This window comes from Triticum dicoccoides, chromosome 2A (assembly GCF_002162155.2).
Source record: "Triticum dicoccoides isolate Atlit2015 ecotype Zavitan chromosome 2A, WEW_v2.0, whole genome shotgun sequence".
NCBI lineage: Eukaryota > Viridiplantae > Streptophyta > Magnoliopsida > Poales > Poaceae > Triticum > Triticum dicoccoides.
The window spans coordinates 156,293,378-156,298,894 of NC_041382.1; the positions used below are offsets into that span (position 1 = coordinate 156,293,378).

Sequence of the window (5,517 nt, forward strand, 5' to 3'; positions counted from 1 at the left end):
TAAGCCTACGAGTGAGAGGTTTGCTCTTCACTCGGTAGGATTTCTGATAACTTAGGCGAGTACTTGGACTGCAGCTAAGCCTCCAAGTGGAAGTCTGGCTTACCACTCGGTAGGATTTTATTTAATCTTAGGCGAAACGGATTCGCAGCTAAGCCTCCGAGTGAGAGGTTTGCTCTTCACTCGGTAGGATTTCTATATCTTAGGCGAGCACTGGGCTGCAGCTAAGCCCCCGAGTGAGAGATTTGCTCTTCACTCGGTAGGATTTTTGATAACTTAGGCGAGTACTTGGACTGCAGCTAAGCCTCCGAGTGGAAGTCTGGCTTACCACTCGGTAGGATTTTATTTACTCTTAGGCGAAACGGATTCGTAGCTAAGCCTCCGAGTGGGAGTCTGACTCACCACTCAGAGGATTTTTACAAACTTAGGTGAAACGGATTCGCGGCTAAGTCACCCACTGAGGGGAAATTTTATTGGACAAAATAAAAAGTGACAAAAATTATGGAGGAACTATGACACTATTATTTTGAGGTCCATGGACTACAAAAGTACTTCATTGCAACTCATCCGAGTGATTAAATTTAAGTGTAAAATGGGCGGAGTAGTTCCGCGTTCCAAGCTCGGGGCTCGTCGATATTATGCTCGACGTTGTAAAGACGGTACGCCCCGTTGTGGAGAACTTTGGTGACGATGAAGGGTCCTTCCCAAGAAGGAGCAAGCTTGTGTTGTTTCTTCTGATCCACTCGGAGAACTAAATCTCCTTCCTGGAAGGCTCGACCCCTCACATTTCTGGCGTGGAAACGACGCAAATCTTGTTGGTAGATGGTCGACCGGATCAGAGCCATCTCCCTTTCTTCCTCTAAAAGGTCAACTGCGTCCTGCCGCGCTTGTTCAGCTTCTGCTTCGTTGTAGATTTCAACTCGAGGAGCATTGTGGAGAAGATCACTCGGCAAGACTGCTTCAGCTCCGTAGACCAAGAAGAATGGGGTTCTTCCGGTCGACCGATTAGGTGTGGTCCGCAGTCCCCAAAGCACCGAGGGAAGTTCGTCGACCCAAGCTCTAGCTGCATGCTTGAGATCACGCATTACTCGGGGTTTCAATCCCTTGAGAATCAGGCCATTGGCTCGCTCTGCTTGTCCATTCGACTGCGGATGAGCGACTGAAGCGTAGTCGACTCGCGTGCCTTGAGAGTTACAGAAATCTCTGAATTCCTCCGAGTCAAAGTTCGACCCATTATCCGTAATGATGCTGTGCGGGACTCCATATCTGAATATTAGTTCCCTGATGAAGCTAACAGCAGCACCGGCGTCAAGGCTCTTGATTGGTTTAGCCTCAATCCACTTGGTGAATTTGTCGACTGCCACCAGTACATGCGTGAAGCCACTTCGCCCTGTTCTCAAAGGACCGACCATGTCCAACCCCCATACTGCGAAAGGCCAGACGAGTGGGATGGTCTTCAGAGCCGATGCAGGCTTGTGCGACATATTCGAGTAGAACTGACATCCCTCGCACTTATCCACTATTTCCTTTGCCATCTCATTCGCCTTTGGCCAGTAAAATCTGGCTCGGTAGGCTTTGGCCACGATGGTCCGAGAGGACGCATGATGACCACAGGTTCCCGAGTGGATATCATTGAGGATGATTCGACCTTCTTCTGGTGTTATGCACTTCTGACCAACTCCAGTCGCGCTTTCTCTGTATAATTGTCCTTTGATTACGGTAAAGGCCTTAGATCGACGGACGATCTGTCGAGCCTCTTCCTCATCCTCCGGGAGCTCTTTTCTCAGGATATACGCGATATATGGAACTGTCCAGTCGGGAATGACCACCAAGACCTCCATGACCAAGTCGACCACTGCTGGGACTTCAACCTCAGTCGGATCTGTGGCACTCTTGGGCTGTGGAGCTTCTTCGGTGAAAGGATCTTCTTTTACTGACGGAGTGTGTATATGCTCCAAGAACACACCACTCGGAATGGCTTCTCTCTTGGAACCTATCTTTGCTAGATCATCAGCTGCTTGATTTTTTAGTCGGGGTATATGATGGAGCTCCAACCCCTCGAACTTCTTTTCCAGCTTCCTCACTGCACTGCAGTATCCAGTCATGGCTGGGCTTCTCACGTCCCACTCCTTCATCACTTGGTTGACCACTAAATCCGAGTCGCCATAGACCATCAGGCGACGGACGCCGAGTGAAATGGCCATGCGCAATCCGTATAAGAGGGCCTCATATTCTGCCTCATTGTTGGAGGAATCAAAGTGAATCTGGAGCACATATCTGAGCTTATATCCTCTGGGGGAAACCAGGACAACCCCAGCACCGGAACCATTCAACATCTTAGAGCCATCAAAGAACATGGTCCAATGCTCTGAGTGAACTTCAGTCGACTGCTGCTGTTCAGTCCACTCGGCGAGGAAATCTGCTATTTCCTGGGACTTAATGGCTTTCTTTGCCTCAAACTTGATATCAAGGGGAAGAAGTTCAATCGCCCATTTAGCCACTCGACCAGTTGCATCTCTGTTGTGCAAAATCTCTGATAGTGGAGCGTCGCTGACGACTGTGATGGAATGATCAGAGAAATAATGAGCAACCTTCTTTGTGGTCATGTATATTCCATACACAAGCTTCTCTGGGGTCGACTGGAACTCTTCGCCCCGCACTGAGCTGGCGCCTGTCATCTTGCTGCCGAGGAGCGTAAGACCCACCCCTCGGAGGGGAATTGGGCACTCGACGCCTATCATCTCGGTCGAGTCGGTCACCATATTGGTCTCGCCGATTCTCGCGCCCTTCACGCCGCGGAGGCGATCTGGGGCTGTGAGCCGACTGAACCGTATTCGCAGCGACGGATCGACTGTGAATTCTGTTCCTCGACTGCGACACGGCCGAATTCTGATCTCCTGCTGCCCGGAGCAGATCCCTGATATGCATCAAGCCTCTGCCAGCTTCCGACTGAGAGGGCTGGATGGACTCTGCTATACGGGTCGCAGCTGCTAAATTCTGGATTGGGGTTCGATATACCTGAGTCGGCGGGAAGAGTTGACGTCGACTGGTGTCAGGAACTCGTTGCCGCGCGCGCTCGTCGAGTGCTCGCTGAAGATTCTCCAGTCAAGTGCGTTCGGCCAAATTGGCTAAACGAGCCTCCTCCAAGGCGCGAGCCTCGGGGGTTTCTCCTGCGATGGGAGTACGCAGGACATCCACGTTCCTGCGGCGAAGTTCCTCTCTTTGCAGAGAGTCGAGTGGCTCGGGCTGGTACTCTTCGTGGTCTCGTGCGGGGTCGCCTCCGTCGCCTGCCCCACCATCACGGGCGAAGCCAGGGGGACTGCGGGGCCCGTCGACCATCAGGATTTCCGCCGCTGGATCACTGCTATCGCACTCGGATGCAGTCTCTACGGAGCCAGTCGACAGATCGAACAGGCCGTAGAGAGATTCGTCGGGCTCGATTGTCGCAACTTGAGTGGTGGCCGTCTGGCGAGCCACCGCGTGCCTCACCCACCGCTGAAGCCTCGACCGGCCCGAGCGCTTGCGCTGGCGGGAGACCGGGAGGGTGGTCGATGGGGGAGTCGACCGATACGGGGTCGACGGTTGCCGCAACAGAACACCGCGGACACATGCGCGAAAATGCGTCGCACCGCGGACGGGGAGCGCATCGATGTCGAGTGGAGCCTCCTGGAGCCAGGCGGAGTCGTCGGCGACGAAGGTGAGAGCACCGAGACGGATCTCTCGATCCTCAACCAAAACTCCAGCAGTCATCATGATGAAAGTACTCGGAAGAACCGCAACTTCTCCACAAAATCGCTAAAACACCTGCCCCAAGGTGGGCGCCAACTGTCGTGGTTCTAAGTCTGACAGTAGAGTGGGGGGTAGGTATGGAGAGGCAAGGTCCTAGCTATGGAGAGGTTGTAAACACAAGAGATGTACGAGTTCAGGCCCTTCTCGGAGGAAGTAAAAGCCCTACGTCTCGGAGCCCGGAGGCGGTCGAGTGGATTATGTGTATATGAATTACAGGATGCCGAACCCTTCTGCCTGTGGAGGGGGGTGGCTTATATAGAGTGCGCCAGGACCCCAGCCAGCCCACGTAATGAAGGGTTTAAGGTGTATTTAGTTCGGGGCGTTACTGGTAACGTCCCACATAAAGTGTCTTAACTATCATAAAGTCTACTTAACTACAGGCCGTTGCAGTGCAGAGTGCCTTTTGACCTCCTGGTAGTCGAGTGAGTCTTCGTGGTCGAGTCCTTCAAGTCAGTCGAGTGAGTCCCTCGTTGGTCGACTGGAAGGTGACCTCTTCTAAGGGTGTCCTTGGGCAGGGTACTTAGATCAGGTTTGTGACCCTACCCTAGGTACATGACCCCATCACCTGGATCAGGCGGCGCTAGGATTGAGTGGTGGCGACGTTTTTGGCGGCGGCGGATCAAATAAATAGGGGGAAATGGTAGAGGGAGACGAGGGGAATCTATAGGTGTCCGCCGTGTCGTCGGAGATGCCCGGACGGGGCAGATCGAGGCGACGGCGGCCGTGCTCTGTTCTTGGGGAAGAGAGAGAGGTGAGCGGGCTGGTTCTGTTCGTGGGACAGCAGAGAAGATGAGTAGTCTTTTTAGACTCGGGCTGGGGCTCAACCTGCGTAGTACTAGTAGTACAGTACTAGGCTACTGTTCTTTTTTACTTATCATTTCTTTTACCATTCTCTGGACTGGATGACATACGTGCATGCTACTCTGTTTTGGATGGCTTAATGCATTTTATCTCTCAATGGAACACTAGGACGTATCACCACTTAGTTAATTACATGTGGCTTGCTCAACATGGCCGTGTTGCTGGATGTTAGATTTTTAGTTAGGAAGATAAATAATAATATAAACATGTTCCTGAAATAATTACCAGGAGTCGATCTCGGACCCGTAGGAGCCACGTCTGGTGGTTCCGAGTTGATCGAAGCACTATCCGGCAAGTCGTCATCTCCTTGACCATGTCTTGATAAATGTTTTCCGGGCTATGGGTCATTTCCAAAATTTTGCATAAGAATTTAAAACAAATATTTTTCATAAATAAAATGAAATTTGGATCAGGTGGATCCACTGATTTGGCAATTGGACCAGATCAGGTGAAGCATCTGTATTAAGTAGTTGTGACCCGGGTAGGGTTACAATATAAATAAATATTTGGTGGGTAGGGGAGCTCATGTTGGTGAAAGCAACCCAGGGAGGGTCGGCTTGGATGGCGGGCTCCTCTACATAGGGTATCACATTAGGACACAACCAACTGGCGCTTACTTCAAAAGCGGCGCAAACCGTACTGACCATAGACCTGGAATGGGACGGGCTGAACCAACTACCCATGCCAAGTAGCTGCCTCTGCATGGGTGAGAAGGTGGCTGTAGCCGGGTAGGTACAGTCACCCTAGGGCGGGACCGCCGGTCAGGGGTCTCGACCCGCGGGCCTTTAGTAAGGCAAGGTGGAAAAGCAGAGGTAGTGTACGGGCTGGTTAAAGGTTCTGGTTCCTTGGTCTAGTCGTGTGCACGGGTAG

At 52.0% G+C, this 5,517-nt stretch overlaps 1 long non-coding RNA gene across 1 annotated transcript in view; it reads right to left on the minus strand.

The window, feature by feature from the left end:
- The window catches only part of LOC119359198, an 11,647-nt gene extending 7,063 nt beyond the window's left edge, over window positions 1-4,584 (minus strand). The window contains exon 1 of the long non-coding RNA XR_005172415.1: window positions 4,352-4,584. This is a non-coding gene — a long non-coding RNA (uncharacterized LOC119359198). The remainder of the gene's footprint in view (window positions 1-4,351) is intronic.
- Window positions 4,585-5,517: the final 933 nt, after the last annotated feature.